At 37.7% G+C, this 27832-nt stretch overlaps 1 protein-coding gene and 1 long non-coding RNA gene across 2 annotated transcripts in view; one reads left to right on the top strand and one right to left on the bottom strand.

Moving 5' to 3' along the window:
• LOC105206848 (phytanoyl-CoA dioxygenase) overlaps positions 1-18144 on the bottom strand; it is a 131992-nt gene extending 113848 nt beyond the window's left edge. Inside the window, exon 1 of the mRNA XM_039453365.1 lies at positions 17749-18144. The gene's annotated coding sequence lies outside the window, so the exon portion shown is untranslated. The remainder of the gene's footprint in view (positions 1-17748) is intronic.
• The window catches only part of LOC120358628, a 98417-nt gene that overhangs the window by 38056 nt on the left and 32529 nt on the right, over positions 1-27832 (top strand). The window lies entirely within an intron of this gene.

Genomic DNA, 27832 nt, shown 5'->3' on the forward strand with positions numbered 1-27832 from the left:
AACGCTTATAAGAGCGTTATTCCCAGAAAAGCGGTAAAATTTATTCTGTCATCGTGTAAATAATCACGATAAACTTTTAAGAATCCTGTAATATACGAGTACAATATATCTCTCTCGCAGCTATAAAATTTTCAGTTACGGAAATATTCATTTTTCGTACATAATCGTGGTACAAAAAATATTTCAATATTTTTTTTCAATATCCATTTCTAGTTTATCGTTTCGCATAAAGTACAACGAAGGAAGAGATACAATTTTTAATAAATAAATACAAAAAATTTCCACTTATCGATATAACTTCCAAAACAATTGGCGTTTAATTTATCTAGCGAAATTCAGAGATACGTGTCGAGAGTTGAAATTTCTATTCGACGACGAAGGCTGTAGGTAAATGGCGGAGGTTGAGACAAATCGGATGGTTATCAGAGATGGTAGAAAGAGAATGAGACGAGGAGAGTGTTATACCTGGGGCGTCGACGCCGCGACGGCTATACGAACGCGACCGCGACGGTTGGAGAAATTAATATAAATCTCATTTCCTCGGTACGGATACCACCAAGTATTGTCTTACGTGTTTCATTCTTCCTGCTCCAGTGTTCTCCTTCTTAACCCTGTGCAATTCAAATATCTACCTCACGATTTCGTAAGATCAAGGAAAAGGATTTACGATTAAATTATGCTGATTTAAAATGAACCAACTTAGATAAAATTTGCAAATTAATTTGAAATTGTAGTACATTGATAAAGTCATAAACTCTTGGTAGCATACATTTTAGCGCAATATTTTTTTAATAATGCGGATTGATTTATAGACGCGCGGGCCTGACGGTAGGCGAGGGAATGCGCAACGCGATTAAATCAAAATCACAAATACAACAAAACGATACTTTTGATTAACTACTCATCGATTACGGCAGAATCGTATGTCGTGTGCCGTGTGCCGTGTGCCATATGGGGAGCGATAGGAGGAGACTGCTGATAAGAGCGGTGGCGACGCGCGACACGGTAAATAAACGTACGATTAATTAACAACAACATACGCCGCCGCGCCGTGGTCCGCCGTCGGTGCCACGGTAAATCAGCGGCGACGAGAATATAATAATTGAGAATCGACGCGTAGAACACACTTGCACCTAATTGATATATCGTCAAGTTTTTGTCGATCGTCGTGATTTATCGTGGATGTTTCCACGGGAGAATGTACTGTGTACCGTTTACGCGCGTTCATCGGTCGTTTACGCTACTAGAATGGATTCGTTTTCCCTGTTTCCCCTCGGTACAGGGAAATGGTATTTTTCCGAGGGCTGCAGCCCGATCACCGCGTCTCTCGCTTTATAAATCACTTTCTACGCGAAACGCGAAATTGTTTCGCGCGGAAATCTACACGCTCCTATTGTAGATTGATTCCACGAGACAAGCGCTTAATTAGCGTTTCGCAATTAATTCAACGCATATTGCATCCCTCATCCGCCAACTATGCGATAAAGTGTGATTAACGCCAACGCGTGATGTAATAGCCAATTAAATCGGCGATCAAACTGCTTTTTAAATGAAATCTCATTTCGTTTCATTTCAACGTTTCACACGTTTCTTTGTACCTCGTCTAACCGGTCTAACTGTGTTGTCACAAGGTATTTTCTTGTAGAAATTTAGTTATTGTATTATACTCGTACATTAATTTCATTTAGAACCTGATGTAGAAAGGAACTTTATTCACGTATGTCATTGAATGAATATCCGCGGAGATATACAAGTAAATGCGGCGGCGGCAGCGGCGGCGGCGCACTTGCGAACAAAATACTGTAAATGCATTGAGAGTAAATGCACAACGGCACAAATATAGGTCTTACCACGGTAGGAGATATAGGGAAAGCATGGAGCTTGCGTTTTCCACAACCCCCAGGTGCATCAATGGTCCTGTGGCAATGCCGGTGGAAGCAGATGAGCCAGAGGAATCAGAGGAACTGAGAGAAGTGGCGAGAGGAGGAGGGTGGATGGTAATATAACGCGAGGAATAGAACTCGGTAGACTCGGTTAATTAACGAAACCCACATGGGACAGGCCCGTGCTATGTCCAGGCTGCCATAGCCGCCGCCGCCACCACCACCGCCTCCTCCTCCTCCTCCTTCTCCTCCTCCTTCTCCTCCTCCTCCTCCACCACTTCCTCTTGCTCTTTCACCATCCTCTTGCGTCCTATCCTCTCGCCATCTCTTCTATTTGGTGTCATCCCTTCTCTCTGTTGCCCCCTATTTCCACCCGTTGCTACGAATGTACTTGTAGGGTTGTACGTAAATAACTGCACACCCCTATTCGCCTTATTCGCCCTTAAATACGACGACAATGGGTGAACGGGAGTGACGGAGGAGATTAAGTATAAAAATTCCGGCGAAAAAGGAGAAGAGATCTGTCCGGTCTCTCGTAATCTCGTAATAAAAAATATTCTCGTTTACTCCCAGTTATTATTTTCAAAACCACGCGATCCACTTTGCGTTCTCCGTACCATGTTATCCAGATATGGAATGCGGATAATTTGTGCCGGACAGAAGTCCGGGGGTCGTGCCCGAGAATTTCTGATGAGCGCTTAGGCACGCGATATAACGTGCACGGTATGATAGTTCCGGCGACGATCGGGATGTGACTAAGTGAAAATGGATAAGCGGATACTGTAGGTTAAATAGAAGCGCGATACCATCTTTTCCTACCTCTCGCGCTTGAAATTTTCTACAATCAAAATAGAAACCATATCGAATTCTAAATGTTGCAATTAATATTCATCAAGTTACTACGTCTATTGTTTGCGCGTATAAAAACGTTCAAATAAAATTATCACGTATATATATATATATAATAGGTTTTACCTCTCAAATATTGAGATATAGTATATATATATATATATAATAGGTTTTACCTCTCAAATTTGAGAAATTGTTTTATGACAATTATCATGTACAAAAAATTTTTAAATTAAGATAATTCATCTATTACAATTTGCGGATATAAAATATGCGATAATTTTTTTTAAGAATTGTTAAAAATTTGTGTTTACAGCGTGCAGAATGTTAAACTAAATACTAGAAAGACACACGCTAAGATTAATTCTGTCAAAATGTTAATAAAATTGACATATTTTATATCTGATAAAATTCGATATTTTAGATATCTGAAACAAACTCGTATTCACTTGATAGAATTAAGAATCGATGAATGTATCACGATGAACGAAACAATTATTTTTTATACTACTCTTTCTGAATCAGTGACTACTACTTCACATTTACTTTCGCGCCCTTCCTCAATCGAAATTTAATTCCCTACAGGTCGAATTAAACGAAACGTCAGTGAAGCGTCTATGTAACGTTCCACGTGGTCGAGGACGACACAGAATTGTTACCCCATTCTAGCAATTGCGAGAGAGAGAGAGAGAGAGAGAGAGAGAGAGAGAGAGAGAGAGACAAAAGTAATAGCAGATGGGTACAAAATAAACAGCGAAACATTCGTACGGGACAGTCGAACGGATAGATGGGCAAACCGACGGGGTCATGTGGAACAGGATAGCGTCGCTACTGTCTGAAAGACGAACGTCCTTCAATTATCCGTACGCAGTACCGCACATACTCGCCGTAACGAGCCCTTGCAGTAAAACATGTCCGTACTAAACGTTTCTCGTGATGTGCTGTTTAAATTGTGCGCGCAATATAAATTTCCAGAATAGAGAACCGTTCCATCGTGCTTTTAAAACATAGCATCGTACTATATTTATGTTTTTCATTTATAATTTTGTTATTTTGCTAAAGCCGTCAAAATATTTTTACACACAAATATTTATGCGAAGATAAATGTCATTGAGAATAGATACGTAAAAAACAAAATATTTAATACAAATGCTCTTTTATACAATAATTTTTTTCTTCTTCTACGATATATCCCTCTGTATGCCACGTTAAAGTAATAAATTATTTTGAAAAACTCGGGTTTTGTTACGCAGATTTTTATTGCCCAGAAAACACTTGAATATATTTTTTCATTGTAGGTGGGTATATTACTCTTACGAGCGATAAACCCTAGCGTCATTTCACCAGAGAACGAAACGGTCAAGGAGACATGAATTATGAGGTCACGCAGTGTACTATGTTATACCTATAAATCGTCATTTTCGGATTTTGTAAGTCGCGATCCCATAAATAAATCCATAGTACTCTTGGCAACTCGCTGGTTTTTTTTTTTCAGCGACAGATTTGCGGAAAAACACAATACATGTTACATATTTGTTTAACATATTGTAAATCATTTGAATTTTTACTCGTCTCACTTGCATAGTCACATATTTCTCTTATCCAAATTCTTATCTGCATTGCGCTTTTGTCATGTAGATTTCCGACTGCATTGGCGATCGTTGCCAAATCTTGTCATCACCCAAATCTACCATGTCTATAATTTAAAATATCAAAAATTATACATGGAAAGAATTGTTTTTTACAAATTAAAGTTACATACGTAATTGTACTGGTTCCTTTCCAATTGTATTTTTCCTACTCGCTACTTTTTAATTGGATTAATACAAAAAACAAATCATGATGTAATAATAACGGATACAATTTTTAATCCAATCCATTCAATAATTTAACGAATAAATTATGAAGAAAAATGTTTAAACTTTTAATTAGGCAATATAGTATAGAAAAATAAAGATATAAACTATATAATTTTATATTATTTTCCTAGATTGTGAGCTATTCTATCTCCTAACTTCCAACTTGCATACATATATTAAAAACATTGGGGCAATAGATGTGTGTCACGGTATTCAAATAAAATGGACTAGTTAGACGTGTATAGCACGAAATTTGTGTATAGCAAACGTACTAACATTGTCGCGTACATCAACGTGTATCACACGCAGGTAGAAGGAGTCTAGGGAAGCTCAAGAAGTAACACGAACGTGTGGCGAATAGAAAGACAATGGAGAATGACAGACGCGCGACGTGGAGAAGACCGAGCGAGACCTGACGGGGATTCACGAGGCACGTTTCACCTTTGGAGTTTGCAGGTATACGCCGAGCCTCTTGAAAGCACCGTCGAGTTCGCTCCGAGGCTCCCTCCGCTCTGGTCGAGGGTTGAGCTTCACTTCGGAGAGCTTAAACCGAAAACATAATCAAATCTCGCTGAGAGCTGCCGCGGTGCAAAGTTACTAATTGCTTAATTTCCCTCGCTCTAGTCTTCTTGTCTTCCAGCATGCTTCTTCGATACTCTACCTCTTTCCGTTCTTCGTCTTGGACTTGTCTTATTCTCTCGAGCTCGTCTCTATTTTTTTCATCCTTTTCCATATTAAAATATAAAGAAGGATTGATTTTGATATCGCGGTTTTATTTTTATTTTTTTTTTTATGTACTTTTTTGTTTCCTAATCTTTGTTCTCCGTTTTTTGTTTTATCTATCTCTGCGAGTAAACCCTGCGCTCAATAGAGATATATTAAATATAGGAATAGAGGAATTAAAACTTTAAAATCAGTTTCCTCAATAAACACTATAAATAAATTACGTTGTAAATTGTACAACACATTTATGTTTTACATCTTATTCGTATCAATTGTGCGTTACGTTTAATATTCATTAAAAAAACTAATTCTAAAATTTTAATTCCTATTTCTAATATCTAATATTTCTTTATTGCGCTTTATAGGACCTTATATTGTTTGTAATACTAATATACTAAATTTAATTATTAATTTTTATTTTAATTTAGATTTTAAGTTTATAAAATGTATAATTCACACTAATACACTTTATTCAAAGTATCTAATAAAATGCTAAAAATTTCTTATTGTAAACAATTGTTTTTACGCGTAAATTGATACAGCTTTCTATGGAATATATATCACCGAGAGATAAGACAAGTTGCAGAAAGATCGCCAGAGGCAACGCGTGGTAGTTTCCTCTGTCTGTAGGAGGGAAATTGCATGTGAGGAAGAACGTTGTCGCCTGTCGCCAAGTGTTATTCTATCTCTCCTACTCCGGTTTCTCATCCCTGTTCATTCTCTATTCTATTTTGCGCAAGTTTCTTGTTGTACCACAAGGCAATTCTTAAACAGCGGAAAAATAAACGGATTACATTACTCCATTCGTAATACAATGTAAATGTAATTTTAAATTACGATAAACAAATCATTTATATAACGATATATGTATAAGTAATGTAAGTTATCTCAAATTTTTATGCATCTCAAAAAAAAATAATTGACTAATTTTTAAATTGTAAATCTGGTCAACAAAATTTTATTTAAAGCAAGGAAGTAATTTTATCATACGTTTACAAAAGTTTAATTTCCAAAAAATCTTTGATGTACTCATTCATTATTTCAATTTTTGAAAATTACAAATTTATGTTTATAAAACAGATTTAAATGCGCGTTGGCGCATTCTCTCGGTGCACAATGTTCTTTGAATGTCACAAATACTGTCGCGATACTTATATCTTTGCGTCATTATAATAAACAACCTAAAGACTCAATGGAAATACTTCCTGCATACTAAATCGTTACCAAGCTTACGGTACATGAAGTCCAGGCAATCGATCTGCTGAAGGGCAACGAATCGTGCAAACGCGATTTCATGCGAAACGAGCTTCGAAACTACCCGTCACGTTTCACGCAGAGAAATTCACATCCTCACCTCACTGTTCGCTATTCACGAAACAAGGAAAATTTTTAAGTCAATCTCCGATTTGTGTTAAACAGTCAGCTGCAGACAAATATTGAATTTTCATTTTTAATTGAGATCAACGATTATTCAGCATTTTCATCAGGCACATCTAAAAACTTCTGCAGTGATGTGCCTAACAAAGTGCAATAAACAGTGAAGAAAATAAGGGCGCAAGCAAATACATGCTTTAGCAAACGTCTACTGAATTAAAGTAAAATATGTGACACAAATGTTCGCAGCGTTGTTATAAAGCGTCCAAAGACGTACAAATTACAATGCGGTTTTCCGAGGCGTTTATTAACGGCGTGGCGTGAGCACCTTCCCACTTACGAGCAGGCAGCCGTAACGTTCCACGGCGAGGGGGGAGGCATGGGGGAGTTAACGCAAATTTCCCACCTTAACGTTTGTCTTAAGAAGCACCTTGCGTTTCTTTCGTCGCGAAGGTACTACCGCGCCATCGAATAAATTTCAAAATGCCGCGGTAGAAAGTATAGACGCGAACTTGCCCGCTCCGTAACGGTAATACTATCTCGGAATATACGAGGCAAAGCAGAACGTGAATTTTACTGCCGAGCTTTTCCTTAAAGCCTCGTTATATTTCTTTTCGTAAAGCAAAAAAATAAAGGAAATGAGGAGAGAAGAAACAGGCAAGATGGACAAAGCAAAATACAAGAAGAGAAGAGAGAGGAAGAGAGAGAGAAAGAAACAGAGAGAATTGACGAAGTAATAGCTACAGACCTCGTATTCGTGTACCATCCCGCCCTCGATATACACGTTTCGAGCCACCAGAGTAATCGATCTGTCGGACGATACTCGTGCCAATGAATCGCTCGAGCGCGATTTCACGCGAAACGAGCTCCGAGACCACCCATCACTTCCCGACAGAGAAGGGAACCTTCGACCGTGCAGGTCACCTTCGGTGAAGGATGGTCCGTTCGATCGCGATAAAATGATCCCTCCACCCAGCTTTTGGCCGATTTAACAAATCGTCCCGATCCGGCGCGAGACCTTGCTACGAGCTTCTGGCTCGCCTCTCGTTCTTCGCCGAGAAAACGAAAGAAAAGAAAGCTGAATCGAGGATACTGAGTTTCAACTGTATATAGTATATCGGCACATGCGAATTTCGAACGAATATTCACACACTTTTTACCATTTGCGCATTGCGTCATCCGTCTTGATTTTACAACTTTTACTTTTGCATGATTTCCGATCTGAGGAAATATCAATTTTATATAAGACTGAAAATTCAAAATGTATATCGTATTCGGAGTAACGCTTTCGATTAAGAAAATTTGCATTTTTCAGCACGAACGGTTTGCTAAACAACGCTCAATTGATTCTTCCAGATTATTAACTCTGTAAAAAATGGATGGTAAGTCTCTGGAGAAACGACGACCATATGTACATACCATTGGACAAAAATGTAATAAAGAAGAAGACACTTGAATGAAATAACTCTTCGATCTTTCCCTTTCACGACACTCGAGCCTCTTTTGTAATAAAGAAAAAAAAGGGAAAGGACGACGCAATGGTCCAAATTCACGTCCAAATGTGAAACACTCGCAAAAAATCTTTTCCAAGAAAACTTGAATCGACATCGCCGAAATTTAAAAATACTATTATTCCTTTTATTTGTTCCGTTTGTTGCGTAAGCAAAATAAAGTCGAGGTCCTCAGAGAGAGAGAGAGACACAAAAGCTTTTTAAAAGTTCGGGGTTTAATAAAAAGAAAAACTAAAGTACTTTTGAATATGTTAAGTTAATACCAAACGATATATTTTTTTGCTTTACAATACGCGTGGAGGAAATAAAATAATATAATAAATAAAGAGTCAAAAATCTAAATGGTTTTTTTCTGCACAGTCTCTTTGAAATAAAAAGTATTTTAAGATACGTAATATCCAAATTATTTTGCATATCTCGTAAAAAATTAAGACAAGTTTTTATACTAATGTAATTTGCTTTTGCCAAAATAAATATTGTGATTTTAATTATTATATCTCGCACATACAAAGATATCTCGCACATACAAAGATATCACATAGCAATAAACTAATAATACATTCTGCATTAGTTTACGCATAATATACTTATATAATACACATGTACATAATAAAATAAAATTATATTTTTTAAAATTGATTGAAAAAAGCACAGTTATTATATCTTCATTTTCTAATAGTTTCCAAAACTTGTATGCATGTATTTCGACGCACAGTATTATAGTAATTGAAGTAGAAAGTGCTACAGGATAACTATCGGCAAAGATGTCTCTACTTTTAGCTGCATTTTCGTTCTCCCCGTCACTTTCAGTTAAAAATTCACAAGAATCCATTTAGCCATAGAAATTAAAAAGTATTCTTATCTAGCCCCTTTTGTAATACTACATTCGTATTATCATAATAAGATAAAACTTGATCATTTTTAAATAGTAAGAGAACTTTGTATAAAAAGTTGTACGAAATTCTGCAAAATTAAAACCTGAACTGTATTAAAAAATCTTTTATTTGTAAGTATAAAACCCAATTTTATGAATTTTCTATTAATAAGAATAAAAAATTTATCTCTTTCATAAGAAGAGAAAAAAGAGAGAATCATAAATGAGTAAATTACATTTATACAATTTTAATTTTTATAATAATTAACTGTTGCATACCAATTTCATAGTTGGATAAAAATTTGTTTGCAATAGCACTGTAAACAACAATATATTTTGTGTAACCAATAAAGCTATTACTTTTACATCTTTTTTTTTAATGTGTAATACTACTGCATCTATTTTACATAGTATATGATAATTGGCAAAATAATAATTAGTTTGACGGTCTTTTCGCGTCTGACAAACCGCGTCTCATGACTATAATCATAAGGCGTCTTATCGGACCGGCTTAGGTATTATAACTAGAGGTAATATCGTTAGTGGATGATGCTTTCGGACATACGAAAAAGTCTCCTCAAGAGATATAGAAACGAAAAGAAGAAAGCAAGTTTTCAAGTGGCCGTTAGCTTCTACTACTACACTCGGCACTTAACTCTTCGATGTAATCGGCCATTGAAGACGGCGATTTATATCTCGTTATGCTCTACCGCGAGCAAGGAACACCCCTTTGTTCGGCCCATAGGGAAAAGTGGCCTCCTAAGATACATTTTGTGCTCCCTAATCTGCGTACTACGGGTCCTTTCTTATCTCACGGTCCTTTTCTACATTCCTCACTCCGCCTTCTCGCGGTCTTTGGCCGTCTTACTCTTATTTCGCGTCTTTCTGTTTCTACGGCCGTTTCCCGAAAGGATCGTCGAGAGACTCGAGGAATCCGCCTCTCGTTTCATGGCGAGAGAAACAAACGAAACGGGGAAATCGTCTTTGCTATAGCATCGCGCCTCCCCTTCGCCTTCCGCCGTTTGCCACGCTCCTACGGTTTCTATGCGGCGAATTCGTTTTCCGCGAGGATGAAAGAGAAGCTCCCCGAGACGACCAGTACCGAAATGAGAAAATTTCTTTACAAATGTATGTCTTTTGGGCTTACTTTCTATCTATGAGAGATAGAGAATCTCTCCCGTTATATAAACGTGATGAGAAGATACTTTTGCGTGCAACATATAGCACGATGCACGAATCTTAATAGAGAATAAATAAATATACATATAACTTCATTAAAACAGATTATATTGAATATAACGTTTGAAATTTATCAAAGCATATTGTAAAATAAATTTTATAATATGCAATTTTTATAATATACATTTCTGTGTATGCGTATTTTTTTATTAAATATTTATTACATTCAATATTATTTATATCGATAAAATTAATTTTATTCCTCGAGTGAATTAGTTGGTATTTCCTGCTGTTTCATTTCCCTCCCTCGTTGCAAGTAGAATACCATGAAACACACTACATTCGGGTAGCGGTAACGACCGCGGCGGTGGCGGCGGTAGCGGCGGCAGTCGTGAATGAAGACAGGGAAGAAAAGGAACCCCTTGTTTATACGACTACGAGCCACGACGAGCTCGCCCTCGAAGAAAACTCGATATCCCTCCACACGCCTCGATTCCGATCTCCTTTGACCGTTCGCTTTTACGTACGTACGACTTCCGCGCGGGCGGCCTCGCTGCAAACGAGTTTTCGAGTTCCTCCCTTGTGGGTAAAGGGGATCGAGAAATTCCACAGGTTGTCCCTTCCACGGCAAATGCCTGTGTTTGTTCCTTTCGTTTGGTCCGGCGCTTATCGGCCGTATCGTTGGCTCGAGGCAATGCTTGTTCGAAAAGATCAAGAAACCGGTCGTACGCTCGCGAAAATCCCATTTTCTTGACCGGCTCTTTGAATCCGAACTTAGTGAACCGTGAAGCTCTTCCACTCTCTCCTGTATTTAAGGTCATTACGATCGTTGACCCGACAGCTTAATTTCGTCATTAGCAATGAATCGCTATACCTGCTTTCTTTTTTATAACTTGCGTTATGATTTCTTTCAAGTCTCACTTGAAAAATGTCGTTTCTTTACTATTTTACTTTAGAAATGTTGATTTCAACGCAATGTTTTTTAGAAACAAGCTATCGCGCGTAAGACACCAAAATGGTAAAAATCTCAACATAACAATATACAATAATATATTTATTCAAAGTGGCAAGAGAAGGAAAAGAGGTTATCTGCCATAAAATACTCCGTAGGTGCCCCGAAGAACTGGTTAAACGCGGCGCTGACTTTATATTCAGTGAATTCTTGCGACAACCACGGTACATATGTACTCGCGCGCGCGGGCGGCTCAGTTCAATTCGGCTCGGTCGTTTCTGGAAGCGCGTTAAGTGCACGTAAGCAAATGCTTCCCCCTTCTCGAGAACGTCGTAAGGTTTACGTTTCGGCTCCTCCGTTTGCATTCCGCCGCGTGGCTGAATATTCCACGAAAGAACCCATCCCAATCTACCGTCCTGCTCAGTCCCCGTCGCACCTCGCGGACGTTCCTCGGAAGCTGCTGTGAGAAGGGAGGATCTTCAGAGACGTTTGAGAAGCCGCGGCGAGGGTTGGGCGCGTGCATAATTCAGTGGTAATGTTGTGAGTACGCTCCGACCGCCGCCGGCTGCGGAGCCGCGCGGTGTTACGTTGCGTTACATCGCGTTGCTTTGCGTTGCGTACTACACGACGAACCGTCCGAGTTCCGTCGGTCCGGAACTATTATTGCCACTATTATTACTATTTACTCGCTCGCACGGACGATGGCACTTTGATGACGGTTAGCAAAAACATTTCGCCACAGTTCGGGCGGCAAAGCGCTCAAAAGGCAGAATTACGAATTTGTCAAACATATCGCAGTTTTCCCCATAGTATTACGTAATTGATATTAATTAATGCAGATTGTATCTGAAGGGACGATGCATTGAATCGAGAACAGCAAGCAAGAGCTCGACAATCGACAAAAGAGCCCAGGGATGGCGCGCAACCTGTCTCCTAAATAAGAGACTAGGATCCCGGCTGGAGAGAGAGAAAGGTACTCGACGGAAAATAGAAAGCTACTACTTGCAAGCCGATAGCCGAACGAGCTTGTGAAGCGGGCTCGTAGCGGACCATTGAGATGCAACCCGATGTGAATCGTTAATTTAAGAGAAGAGAACTAGTTTGACTTAAATATTGACTCGACTGAGTTAACGCGGGACTGGCTTAGAGGCAGTACGGTCGCGTATGTACTTAGCCTTGCATGGGCGGCGAGACCCTCTACCGTGCAAAGAGGAACCTCGCTGCCGTGCGCGAGAGGAAATGAACGAGGAAAGCTGAAACACGAGAGGGAGAGAGACGGTCGACGTGTACGATTCGAAGAGAGAGAGAGAGAGAGAGAGAGAGAGAGAGAGAGAGAGAAAAGCGCGAGCAACGGAAATGGAGGATGTTGCGAGCAAGCTGTCGTAGACACGTAAAGTAGAACCCGTAGCTGCAGTCTGACAGGCCGACTGCACTGCAAACATTTAGCTGCCAAAGCTGCCTCGAGGAGACTTTCATATTGTTGTTACTACTTAACCGCTACTTGTTACCGTTACTTACGGCTCCGTAGCTTCGTTAGCACGCGAAGGACTGTTTCCCCAATTAAAGCATGCGAACGCGCAACTGCTGCTTAGATGCGAAAATTATGTTAACGTTTAAGGAAATAATATATTTCGTCGGTCTATTATTGCGTACGCTTATGCAGCGTCGCCACCAACTCGGCTGCATATCGAAGAAAAGTTTATGTCGAATGTTATTAAAAGTCGGATGTCAGGTAAGTCTAAACTAACGTTAAGGACTAAAAAAAACAGAAATGTTTCTTTAAGAAACTCCTATCTATCTCGTTATCGCTAAAGTTTTTAATGAAAAAGACTACATGTAATCGAACGCAAAGTTACACACAATTCGTCGTATTATCGTATTCCCAAGTTAAATGAGTTAATTTCGTTATTCTGAGCAAAAAACAACGTCACATAGCAACAAAACAGGCCAAGTTAAAGTTTATAACGACTATCAAAACTTGGATATCTCTCTGCCTCTCGCTCTCTACGATTCTTCGATTCCAGCAGAATCGCAGAAACTAATCTACACATCTAATGAATCGCCGTGCCATCTGCTCGCCTAGGATCATCCTAGAACATTTCCCAAGAGGAGCCACAGGCTTATATATGTATGTATAATTGCATGCCGCAATAACGCACGCGGTACGAGGTTTGCGGCGCGGCTTATTCTAATAATCGCACCTGTTTGAAATTTAAGTCCGGGTTGTAATTAACGTCACGTCGCGCGGTCACGGACGGCGGAATATATATATATATATATATCATATATACGCGGATAATCGCCATAAAATTACGGTAAGTTTACGCAAGAGCGACGTGGAGTGGGAGGTTGCCAAAGGACAGCAAAATGTACGGAGTAGAAAGGCTCGCGCACCGAGTGACCGAGGGTGAAAGGACGGAGGCGGCTGAATTTAATAAGTCGTAATGCCGGCGCGCCATTCTTTCGCGTACGCCTTCTGCCGAGGATAATGCGCTTGCTTTTCCTCCTCCGGTCGTTCTCTCGCGACTTTACGGCATGGAAATTCTGTGTGGATGGGGACACGTTACTCCAGTTCCCCGGAACAAACGCGTGACCTAATTCGACGTACGAGTCGGGAATTATCTATGTGGTGCAAAGTAATTCGTGAAACGATGCAGAAACGACAATGGCGACACACACGATGGTGAAACAATACAAAGCCGTTAAAACTGCTGTCAGCACGAAAATTGCACTGCAACTATTCCTCGCCACAAAAAAAAGAGAGAGAAAAAAAAGACGAAAAAGTCCGACCATGTAGCTAATTCAGAAAAATCAAGAGTAAAGTTAAATAAATTATTCAAATCCATAACAGAGTATTATTTTGTTTGTTTTATCTGACTAACATTAATGCCTCTCCATATTATAAAATTAATAACTGTTTTTAATTTTTTTAATAATATCCCGTAAATTTTGCGTGGTAAACTTGTGTTCAAATGTTTCATCATTTAAGGTTTTTCTCCCCCCGAAAAGAGGGAGAAAGAGAAAGAGAGAATGCAGCATGCAATCTCTGAGAAAGTTTTGTGTTTTATCAATAGTTAGAAAATCAGATTACCGTAACGACAGTTTTCAGTTCTACCGCATTGTTCTCATGATAACACGTAATCTCTGTGCCTAAGATAACGAAAAATCACGTAGGTGGAAGCAAAATAATCGAAATTCGATCGATGCGTAAGTCAGCAGTGCGGAAAGTTGAGATACAGAGCGAAACAAGAAAAAAGAAACGTCATACCCAAGACCATGTTTCACTCATTGCTAATCTATTTGTAATTGTACGTGGATATATAAAAGTAACGAGAAAAAAAACAAAAGTTTTTTTCGTACCAAGTACATTACGATAATTTTCTAGTTAAAATAAATAACAAGATTATTTTGCACATTTCCCCTGACCCAATTTTACAGTAAGTCGCGATTCATCAAAAACTGCAAAAGTTCCTGAGAGGAAATAAAGTATGCGCGGTGATACGAAAAATTATTACGCGGAGGAAACTTTGCAAGAGGAAATATACGTCGAGATCTTTGAATAGTACGTGTCACCTAAATTTTCCTCTTTTGCGAGAATCTGATTAATTCCATGATACATCTAGTTCCATACACACAATTTAACATCCGTATTAATTTAATTACGTCGACACGTGTAAATTGCGGATGCAAATATAACTTCAATTTTTTATTTCGTAGCAACGCGACAACGTGTGTATATGTATATAATAATCTAAAATTAACGTTTCTTTTTAAATTTCTAAAAATTAAGAGTCTCTTAATTTTCCATGTGCAGCAATGTATGCACATATCACAATTTCATATAGTATAAAATAAGTTGGTTCGCTTTCGTTTATTTTGTTAAATGAAAATTTATTTTGTCGCGTATTGTTGCAAGCAATCATTTAAAAACAACAAAATGCAAACACGTTTTCAAAAATTATTATACAAAAAGATTACTATAAACGATAAAGTACGGTTTATTGCTATTTTTTCACTGAAACATTTTTCTACTGAATTACAAAAATTTTTCTATAGAAATATGTTGATGTGCTGATTAATTAACATAAACCTATGGCTTACGAACGACACCGACGCCTGAGATGATAAGATAAACATTCAAATTCGAAGGGTTGATCCTCTCCGATTTATAACGTATTCGATAGAGGAAATTGTGAAAAATACAATACCTACGTATGCAAATTAAATATCAGTGAATCGTAAATCTGCCACGAGCAAATAGATTGACGTATAATTTTCATTGCTCCGAAAAACTCGTGCACTCACGCAGCATACGGATCTGTGTGCACTTTGACATATTTTATTTAAACATCCACCTACACATATGCAGATGCGTACTCTAAATGAATTGATGCGAATGTCGATAATATACGTGAATAAGCATTACTATACATTTCAATATTATTATCTTTTCCCTAACTAATATTTTAACATTAGCCTCAGGGATTTACGTGATTCGTCATAATAATTAAAATCTCCAAATGTATCCGACATTTTAATGTAACGGATCGCGATTTCTTTCTTTAACTCCTCCAAGAAATCACTGGAGACACTCTTAGCTTTTTGATTCTCTATTCGATACGAGAGCTCTATTTTACCATGACAACGCAACGGCGAAACAGATATCAATTTTGACTACGAATGCGCCACTCAACGACGATAAACTTCAACCAATTTAGCCGCAAAAGTTATTGCTTATGCAACGTGTATACGTGTATGCCACTTACTTGGAATAAAAGCACGGAAGCGTCGAATGATAAAACTATCAATCTAGAGAAACTTTATACGATCCGATCGTGAGCTTATGATTTTCCTTTCTTCTTTCCTCTTTTCTCGCTTCCTCTGTTACACTTAAGAGAGAAAGCGTGATGGCAATGTGAAAACACGCGTGATAAAAACACACGAATCGTTCAAAGTATAAAAATAAAGACCGAATAATTTTAGAGCTGCTATTTTTCATATAGAAAAAATATAGGTATATATAATATTCAGATTGTTTCTCGCAACAAAAATGTTGTAAATATCTTAAAAATCAAATAAATGGTCACGTTTATACATTCATTTTTTTTTATCTACTTTACTTTTTCTGATCGTAGAAAAAATTTTCTTTAACGCCTTTTTGTAACACATCCTGCTTTGCGAGTAGATTATTTTCATGAAAAAATAGTAATTTTCTTGTATAAGAAAAAATAATGATATTAACCCTTAATGGTTATTGAAGGTCTATGTGACCTAAAGGTGTCAAAATCGGGTCCCAAAATCGGGTCCCAAAATCGGGTCTGGACTCAAAATCGAAACGGAATCCCAAAATTTTGTAAATTTCGAGTACTCGGACCTAAAGTCGGATCAAGTAGTGGTCAGAAATCTAGATACTTTATACACTGATGTGAGAAAAAATTACTAAATTTACGTAAAGCATTTTGTTTATATTAAATTACTAAATTTGAATACTGCCAATGAAATATTTACTTACAGTACATAAGTATTTACTCAATAAAAATGATAATTAAATTAGTGATCACTCCTTGTACTAAATAAATATATGTTTACGTTTGGAAAAAATTTTATTGCGGCAATATTCAAACAAATAATTATTAAAATTTTTTTCTCACATCAGTGTATAAGGTATTTAGAACTATCGCTTCTTGAGCCGATTTTATGTTCAAGTACTCAAAATTTACAAAATTTTGGAATTTTGTCTCGATTTCGGGTACCTGTAAGTTTCGGGTACCCGAACTTTACAAACTTTTGGGTCCCGACCCGATCCTGAAAAAAAAATCCCGACCCAAAACTCGGGTGCCTGCACACTCCTAATGTGACCTTAACGAAAAGTCTCTTTCAACTCTTTTGTCTACGTTATTTCTTTTGAATCAGTAATTTTTTTTGCCATCCGTGGTAAAATTTTTTCTTAGAATTTGACAAATAATTTTTCAGAATTCTACAGAATTTCTATATTATTTTATAACTTTCTCACATTTTTTTATTCGAATTAAAACACTTTTCAGAAATACTCGGAAAGTCTACATCTTTTCTCAGAATTTTTCATATAAATTAATTACAAAATATTTCAAGATTTCTAAGACTTTTTGTTCTATAATTTCTGATGAAATATAAAAAGATTTTTAGATAAAATCTAAAAAAGTTAAAAGTATTTTTGAGAACTTGTGGAATGCGAAATCTCAGAATATTTCACATGTATGAAAAATTCCAAGAGATGTTGACTTTCTGAGTATTTCTAAAAAAAAATATTATAATAAAAATAAAAATTATGAAAACATTTTTCTTCAGCGAGACGTTTGAATTAAAATTTAACATAACACAAAGTTTATTCATATTTTACACTCGAGGAATGTTCAGTAATTTTTGTACTTAAAACAATCAATAATTTGAACGTGACAATCATTCAAAGTGATTGGAGTAATTCTAACCTCAACGTGATCGTTAAGGATTAAAAGGAGAATAAATAGAACAGAAAGATAGTAAAGTAACAGCAAATACGACTCACCGAATAGCGTAGGCGTAGAAAAAGTTAGCAAAAGCATCCTTCTCTCTGGCTCGATCCGTAACGACGATTCCTGGACACTTCTCGATGCACTCGTGCCATGGTGAGCTTACGCTGCTTGATCACAACACTGAACACTCACGCGAGTAACGCGAAACGCGCGGGATAATGCGATACGCGTGTCAACACGTAGTCCCGATGGATCGCGAGCGACGCGGCGACGCGACGTGTGGAAAAAGAGCTGGATTGATAGATTAAAACGACCATGTACAATTCGTTCGACGTTCGACGCTCAATCACGGCGCTCGATCGCGCGATCGCGCGATGCAAAACAATGCGTGTGTTGACAAACGAGCTCCTCGGACGGACGACGCAGGACGACGCAGGACGACGCAGGACGACGCAGGGCGACGAGCCGGAGCGAGGGGGAGTTACGTACGGAGCGAACGTACGTAGTTAAGTTACTCGTCGCAACTCGGGTCGTGCGCGACGTGCGCGATAATTCCGAAAAATTGGCGCGCGGCGTGTAAACATGGCGGACGAAGTAACGCCTGGACGGGACAAAGGCATGGGTCGGGAGACGCCGCGAGCCGCGAGCCACGAAAGAGCTTGTCCCCGATTGATTCCACCTTTTGACGGTCCGCGACTCGCTAGATGACGAATTTGCGACGAATAGACGCTGCGAAATATCTCAGACGTGTTCACAATGTGTGAATCACACAGGAATCACGCAAGTCTTTTCGGAGCCGGCCGTCAGCTACGAATCGTCGGCGCTTGCCCGGATCGCGCAGATCGATCAACGCATTGATCAGCACCGACACTCGATCACTCGACACTTGATTTCGCATTACGAATTCGCGTGCAGCGACACTCGTTTCGCGACATTCGCCCGGGCTGAGTGGAAAAACGCGGAGCGAGCGCGACTCCTGCCGCTCAACGACGTCGCGCGGAGCGAAGTGAAGTGACCAGCGAGTGACGTCACGCGCTACGTCACGAGACGTGCCTAACTTCACGCGTTAAGCGGGACGTTTTAAAAACGATTTAAAATTAACAATAAGAAAGATTTTGGACCCAAGAGAGATCTTCTCCTCGACGTTAGAGGTAAGTTTTAGAAAAACTATAAATAATATAGGAAACGTTCTAAATGCAAAAAATATAGGTTCGATTTCTTACAAAGAAAGAGAAAACGTAGGGATCAATGCGTAATAGGTCTGTTTGGTTGGTCGGACTAAGAACATCCTAAAAATTTTGAAAAAGATCAAACAACAGAAAAAGGGTAAACGATTTATTGCTTTATTGAGATACATGTTGCGCGTGTAACATGTGCACGTCACATGGGTAATTCCCGAAAATTCCTTAAGGATGTGAGACATTTCTCAAAACGTTAAAAAAATTATGAAAATAGATATAAATTATTTTATATTGCATTTAAACATGGCAGAAAAAATTTGGCGGTGATTTTTTATCCAAAAAAAAAATTATTTCAATAAGAAGTAGACATATACTCTAAAGAAAATATAATTAAGAAAGAAATAATAAAATAATAAATAATGCTAAAATCAGAATTTTCCATTTAAGTACTTTAAATATTTAAGATGATTATGTAAAGTTTTATTGCAATGTAGAAATTGGTTCTGTAAAATAAACAAAATTTATTTACTTATTTATTTACAAAATAATTAAACAATCATAATAAAACTTTGTATAAATCATTTGGAATACTTAAAGTATTTAGAGTACTTACATAAAAAATCAAGATGTTTTTTAATGTTGTAAAAAAAATTTAATTTTTAATAGCAAGTAAACTATAAAAATATATTATTAAATAAAAATATAATGTTATTCACACAATTTTCATACGTATATAATTAATTTAAAGTGTTAATATTAAACACATATCCAAATTTTATTTAATTTGCAAAGATTGTATGTCCGATACATCCTTAACGATATCCTAATGAGATATCAACGTAGATAAAATGGAGATAATTGGAGTATATAAAAAAAGGATGTTAAATAAATGCACTAATGTACTAATGAGATCATGAAACAAATATTAAATTGATATTCATTATCGTGGATTATTTTTAATCTGTGATTTTATAAGAAAATAATTAAGTATACTCGTCAAATCATTATTAATTTACTCGAATTCGTATTTCACGTGCTTCTGTTTCACCAATTACCTTTTAAATCTAATTTAAAAAATTAACGATATCGATTAAACTGTTGGCACAACAGTATTTGTCACTATTTGTATTATTTATGTATTATTGCGTCATTTATAATAATTAACAATGTACGTTAACAATAATTTCCTTGATAACAAATACCAGTATAAAATATTAACATTCCAATAATTTTTGTCACTTTTGACTTATGCGGAAAATAAATTCGCGCATGATGGGACATTGAGCAAAAAAAAAAAAAAAAAAATTGAAACCATTCCATCGGCTATGCGTATCGGGACGATGCGTGAAAGGCCCTTATCCGCCAGTAAAAGCATAATGAAACCATATATATCGGGCTCGCTGCACGTGAAACAGCATTAAGCAATAACCGATAGGCCGTGCAGCTATCGCGTGCACGTCAAACGTCACCCCCTGCGTAAAACGGGTCGTCGGCCACCCCCACGCCACGCTGCTCGTCAGGAGGTTCGATTCCACATACCGCTGATTTGCGCTAAAAATGCGCCGCCGCTGGCGTTCACGATTGATCGGATAACGCGGTCCCCAATTACGGCCTCGCTTGTGGCTGTGACGCGGAACATAATCGGCTTGACGTTTGCAGCGCGATGCAAAATGCTCGCAACCTCCGTGACGGCTAATGACGAGCTCATCTTCGCAGGACCGAAACTTATTTCGCGCGCGATCGTATCGTGTAATTATGCGCGCCTATCATCTCGATCTTTACGGACGCGCTTTTCATTATCGCCCATCGCGGAAATTGTTATTGCTAACGCCGCACAGAAAAATTACTTTATCGCGAGAATTTTATCATCATTGCTCAGAGATGAAAGACTTATGAGTTACACGTACTAAAAAAATTCAAAGCTTTCTTTTAAAACAACATTCAGCACTGAGAAAAGAGTTTGGTTACTACATACTGAATATTTAGAAAAATAAAATTATTTTCAGTTTATATTATTTCACTCAGCATTTGGTAGATATTATCTAGTGAAGGATGCAAATTATGTACCAAAACTTTATATAATGTGTACAGTCCGTAGTCTTGAAAGTTAATTAATGTTTACAGTTGACTGACACAATGCAGAAAATATAATTTGAATTTTTATTTCTTCTCCCTGGATATCAACTTGCTTCGACAGTGTAACGAGACGATCGAACCTACTGTTGCGTGAAACAATGTTAAGCAATAATCGATTTACTGTACGAAAGCGTCGTGTAAACATCAAATGTCTATTGTCTCGATCCTTGCGATATATCTCTCGCATATATACACGTACATATACACGTTGATACCGATCAAACATAAATTTTCTGAAACAAAACAAATTGCAATTAATATTTAAAGTAACAAAACCAGAAATAAATCCGGATCCTGGGTATGAATGTCGATCGTTAGACGTTGAACGAAATGAAATGAAATTTTAGTACACAAAAGCTCTTGTAAGATGCGTAGCGAGAAGAACTTGCTCTTAAAGGTATCAATGAACTAGAGAAGTAACGAAAAAAAAAAAAAAGAAAAGAAATCGAAAGGGCAGCGAAGATGGTTGCGAATCGAAAAGGGAGAAGCTCCAGTCTGGTTGAAGTTGCACAAACACGCGAAAGAAACGCGTTTGATAGAGGAGGACGATCCTGATGCGTACTCCCGAATGTAGTTGGGTCGGAGAGCTTTCATCAGTCACCTGTCACTACCCTTAGCCACCATCTTCAACCCTTTTCAACCGTGCTCCCGTCAACCTCATGCCCGCGCCCCGTTCCACAAATATAAAACAGCTTAGAAAACGCTGTGCAAGTTCGAAAAGCATCGATATTCCCTTGGCAACTCAATTTACAGTTATCGCAAAGAGAAGGAAACATCAATCGAATGTCAGTAGCGTAAATAGCGCGCTGCAGAAAATAGTTTATTCAGAATACTCGGTGTGTAATCTTATAACGTCGACCAAAATTACTACTCTCGTTTCTTAATCTCACATTTATCAAATTATTTGTTTATTATTGCAAAAAGATGTAAATATTATTTATCAAAATAATAATTTTTAGTTGATTGAGAACTATGCGAGTACTATATCGAGTACCTTGTTACAGCAATATTTATTTTTATTTGGAACAGATGTTTGGTTAGAAATGAGAAAATAAACGATAAGCAATACAGCACTGCACTACAATGGAAAAAGACGATGTATCGAGTATTTACGTAAAAAAGCATTTACGAGTCTTTTGATTACTCGACCGTTTCAGTGTTTACTGCAGTTCTGCCTTTCTATCTCGAAATCCTATAGCGAATGTATTGATGCGCAACTTATTGTCGAAAATATCATCATAGGATAAATATCATCTATCATAAAAGTTTATAGTAAAGGACAGTTTTTTTTATAAACAAAAAAAATAATTTGTATGAGTAACCAAAGGATGCATAGAGAGGGGGAGGGGAGGAGAAAGGACAAACTAGAACCCTCGCGGTAAAAAAGACAAGTTTCAGATTAAAAGTATCAAGATAAGCCATTGTCTTCGTTACGCACATCGCGTCTGCATTGGATTTAACGATATATATATATATATATATATATATATATATATATATGTATGTATGCTGATCGGTCCTTTTTTTCCGTCTCTTATTCCGTCACGACTCGGCGATCGATCGGCTTCGGAATTTTCTGGCTGCACTTCCTACGGAGGGAGATTCGCGCAATTCCAGTTAATGAAAAATATTTCTCAAAGCCGCTTGCATGGATATTAATTCACTCCTATTTTAGAATATTACTTTCAATCTTTTCATTAAAAATTCGACTAAATTTTTGTCAAAGAAAAATTTTACATTACCGTTTTTAACATTTAATAGAAACAAATGAAAAACTTAAAAATGAGAAATGAGAAATTAAAGATTTAAAGATGACAGTTTCAAAATAAAATCAATATAATAAACTTGTGCTCTCAAAATTATCAGAGAAAATGTCTGTCATAAATCTGAAAAAAAAACTAAAAAAATAAAAATGTTGGAATGCAATATCAAACTTTAAAGAGCTATTATTTATATTGTTGTTAATACTGCAACGCGTATTGTAGTATTATTAAAAGAGATCGTTCTAAATTACAATGATAAAATCACAGTAACAATTTCTATAATTCAATATGTAATATATTGATAAATAATAAATTTCGTTATTCGTCGTTCTCAATTATTGTAAACTATTGTTAAATTATAAAACTGACTGTGTCGTACTACAAACGCTTTAACGATTTAATCCGTAACGAATCCTTTGACACAGTATATTGCAGTATTAACGATAATTAAAGATATTTGAATTAGGAAACAATTTTTATTAGGAAACAATTTCATAGTTATTTTAACGAACGTAATTACGCCCACATTTTTATTTTAAGACAAGTTAATATTAAAAAATACGAAAAAAATGTTATATGTAAAAATAAAAATAGAACTCCAAAAATGTTGCTAAAAACGCTGCACACATTTAAAAAATGAGCCAAACAAAAATCTTTTAATCTTCTTAATTAAATAAGGGGAAACTTTAAAGTCTCCTTTTTTTTTAATTCTGCAATTATGAAAGAAAATGTTAATAATTTTTTGTAATTTTGAAAAACAATTAGAATCTCAACGTAGTTCACGTAAATTGTCTAATAAAAATCTTACTTTCGCAGACTCGAACGGCTAAAACGAAATTTGGCTACCTGCCGACGAGAGACGAGAGGAGGTAGGAAAAGAGGCTCGCGTACGCGAAAAAGCGGGTGTGAATATTTAAAGCGACAAACGATTCGTTTTACTCCCGTCGCACGGTGCTTAAATGCCGTCGTCGCCGAAAAGCTCGACGAGAGCGGTGCCGGGTGCCGGGTGCCGTGCGCACAGCTTCGGACTGCGTCGCATCGCAAATACTCGCCGCGCGGAGCGAGCGCATTCGGGCACACAGTGCACCGCAATTCGTTAGGGGGAATTGGCGCATCAAACTTTCCTTTTTATTTTTTAATTCGCTGCCTCACCCCGACTGGCGCGGCAGTGTGGTGGGCAGAACCCCACGCTCTCTCATCCCTCGCCACGTCCAGCGTGGTAGCCGCGCGCTCTTTTCATTTCGTTTCGCGATTTATGGGCTACGCGCTCGTTGGGCTGGCTGACCTCGCTGGCTCGCTGCTGCTGCGGCAACGAGCGTGATTTACAAGCGAATCATAATCGACGAGAAATCGATACGATTTATCGCGAAATAACGAAACGAGAAATAACTCGTCCACCCACATCCCCCCTTCCCCCTCCCCCCTGCCGCTGCTCTCGCAGCTTGCGGCACACGCTTGACACGCTCTCGCGGCTCGTTTCCGCTTCCTTTGTGCGACTGTCTGCCGAAAATCCATTATACGGCACTAGTGCCATACTACGCCACTCTCGACGAGACACTCGACTGTCGCGCAAATATCGAAAAGGCAAGGTCCGTGCTTCTACTTTGCTGAAAGTTAAGTATCCGGCCGGCTGTATTACGTTGCTCGTTGCTCGTTGCTCGTTGCTCGTTGCTCGTTGCTCGTGCCGCGTCAGCATGATATTCGTGAACCAAGTTGTATGATGTTGTGAACTGATGAATATGAAATTTAGAGCATGCGGTAACGTACGAAATTATCATCGGTTTTACCTACGTAAATTTATTATGTACCTAAGGTCGGAAACTAATGAATAAACTTCAGCTTTTTCACTCAACAGCAGAAAATAGAGAAAAGAGAATTTAACGATTTTCAACTATAAACTCGGCTTTAAACAACTTGAATTACGAGTACAACTTTGTTCACACAATATCTACCGAGTAAACGCGTTTGTATTCATTTACTAAAAAGCACCCGTATACATTCATTTAATTAATTAATTAATTATTAATAAATTTATTTTTTTATAAATATTAAACAATTTATCCCTCTTTATCAACGAGAAAATATTCATCATCAAATTTCATAAAGTTCTTTCAACTACAAAAAATTTTTTTATTAAAAATAATCATATCGCAAAATAACAGTTTGACTATTAATTCGACTACAATTAAGATACCGGTACGTCAAAAATTGGATCGATTTAGTGTCAAAATTAATTTTTTTATAATTAATTATATTATAACTAATCTAAAATAACGTATATTATGTAAGTGCAAGGATATATTGATAATATAGTATTACTTTTTTTTTAGTTTTAATTTTCGCTATTCTGCTTCATTTATATCAAGCTTATCTTAACCTTCTTAAATTAAGTGGATTGTATCTTATTTTTATTTTTTCTTACATATATATCTATCATACTTACTACCGCTCAAAAAAACATAAATATACTTGATATCTAAGATATATTATAGTAAATAATTTCACAAAATAACTACTATCTTTAAAAATCATTCCTTAGCGAATAACAATTTTACATAAATTTCACATACTAGTACTAATATAAGTGGATGTATGCAAGAAAAAAGACTCGTAAAAATAATTTCCTCTCTTACGCCCATAAAAAATGATAAAAATATAATTACAACCGGAATATATTCTCTAAATTATTAGCAATACCTAAATGCATAATCGTCATTTCATTACTCGCATTTCGCTATCAGCAATAATTAAAGAAACCTTTTAGTGCAATTTCGCAAAGCGAAAACCGATGCGGAGTGTAGCTTTACGAGCTCAATTGCGCATAAAAATTTACTAATTGCTTTATTCCGTTTCCAAGCGTGTAATACAGCAAGAATTCGAAAAATTGAGACGTTCGAACGTATGCGTAACATTATTTTATTAAAAACTATTAAAATGTAGAGCGCACCGACCGAGTGTCTTTAACAAGCGTTACTCGTCTAAAGCTGAATTAACGGCGCACCTGCCTATCCTGATAATCGCAAGTCCATTTATGATAATCGACGGCTTGCTAAAATTTCATTCGCTCTTCCATTTAACCGCGCAGTTAAACGAGATAATTAACTTGTAATCGCCTCGGGGCCCAGGCTCGATTCGCGTCTATCGCGCTTCTTAATTGGACGAAATCTCTCTATACTTTTTTAATAAATTCCCGTGATTGGCGTATCGATCGCTCATGCAAATACCGGGTGGCCATTGAATTTCTAATATTCGCTCTCTAGAAGCAGTACTTGCTTCGCTGGTTGGCCCCGCTGATCGTACAATTTGAATAAGCGGTTTTCTCCACCATCTCCTCGACCGCGACTCTGTCTCTTTTTTCTCCCCCCCCCTCCTCTCTCTCTTTCTCTTTGCCCCTTCAACTTTCCGTCCAGCCATGCTCCCTACCGTCGTTTCCACTGCCAAATACCGTTCACACTTTTACACTTTTATCCTCCCTCTTACTCTTACTCTCGCGAAACACGTTGTACGCGCGCTCGTTTCAGATGTTAACGGAGGTCGATTCGAGACTAACGAGCAGACGATCCAATTATAGAATTTTCATCTGAACACATTTGCCAGGCGTCGAAGCCTGCTCGCTTTTTGTACGGTTAAAGCGAATACTTTCGCACACTGCACTTGACCGGGTATTAGCGATCGGGATATGGTCGGCAGGGCAGGTTTAACCGAACCGGTAGCTAACCAGCAAGATGATGGTGCGCGCAAAAATTACAGGGCGACACGTACATCGGCAGATTACGGCGCGCGGCGATCGCCGATGATGTTGATGTGTAACTCCGGAATTTCAACATTTGCACCAAAATACGATTTATTTTTAATTCCACGGAACGCGCCTCTCTGCGGCGAACGTATTCAGTTTTAGTTTGGATCGCATCAATATTTGTAAAAAATATTTTGCAGCGGAATAAAATCAAACGAAACAACGTGAGTTAATAACTCAACGCGCTGGGCGGATCGAGAGATGCCCTCCGCCCTTTGTGATTTGTACGCATGCGACGCTGTTGTCGTTTGTCATTATCAAACAATGAATAATAAAAAAAAATGCTTCGTGTCCGGATAACTGTGTTAAAAAAAAAAATAAAATAAAATATGCCATAGCCCGGCCCACATTATTTAGTTTGCTGCAAGTTCTCCGCAATAAACTCCAGATTAAACTTGGAACGACGACACGTCGACTTTCCTATCGGATTTTCTCTTGAATATCATAGGGGATATGGTTAGCATAGAGAATCAGATACTTGAAAGGCGCTGACCTCGTCGATATTCAATTTGCATTTAAATATCTACCAGCTGAAATTTTCCGACGAGGGCGAGGGTAACTTTTACCGGATTGCGAATATGGATTTTCAAATAATCGAGGTGTATTGTTATACTGTTATACAGTTAACCATAACCATATAGTTGTATGGTTAAATCACAAGTAATATCGATATGTTCAAACACACTCACACATATTGAAAAGAAAAGAATCGCTAATCTCCATTCCTCTTGGCATCGCATTAGTGGCGAAACTCGGACGCCGACGAAAACGCGATTTCGCCAAGTCTAAAATGAAATTTTCCTTCTTCGAAGGAACGTTACAGATTTCGTTTTCGAAAATAGTACGTGGCCGATTAAACGCGCGTTTAGGGCGAATCCACTTACAAAACACTTCTCGAGAACCGCCTCCAGGTTTCGTAACACCTACGAGATTAAACCTTCGAATGCAGCACACTAATTCCGGAAAGTGAGAAGCTTACTTCGTAAATGGAAATTCTCCGCGTAGAGAGTTCGAAGAAAGGCCTCGAAGACTGTTTTACTGCGTTTCACTCGGCCTTCACAAATTTTAGCTTTAACGTGTGAATTCTCGACCGTGCTAAAAGCCACGACCGAATACAACAAACGCGGCGTTCGTCGTATTCAAGTTATTTAATCAATTTCGAACAAAGAGTTGTTGCGAAAAATTTGTTATGCGTAAAATTTACATATTTGATTTCTCGCGCCTTGAAATCGCGCTGCAGCGAGTCAATGCAATCAGCCAG

This window comes from Solenopsis invicta, chromosome 9, assembly GCF_016802725.1.
Source record: "Solenopsis invicta isolate M01_SB chromosome 9, UNIL_Sinv_3.0, whole genome shotgun sequence".
Classification (NCBI taxonomy): domain Eukaryota; kingdom Metazoa; phylum Arthropoda; class Insecta; order Hymenoptera; family Formicidae; genus Solenopsis; species Solenopsis invicta.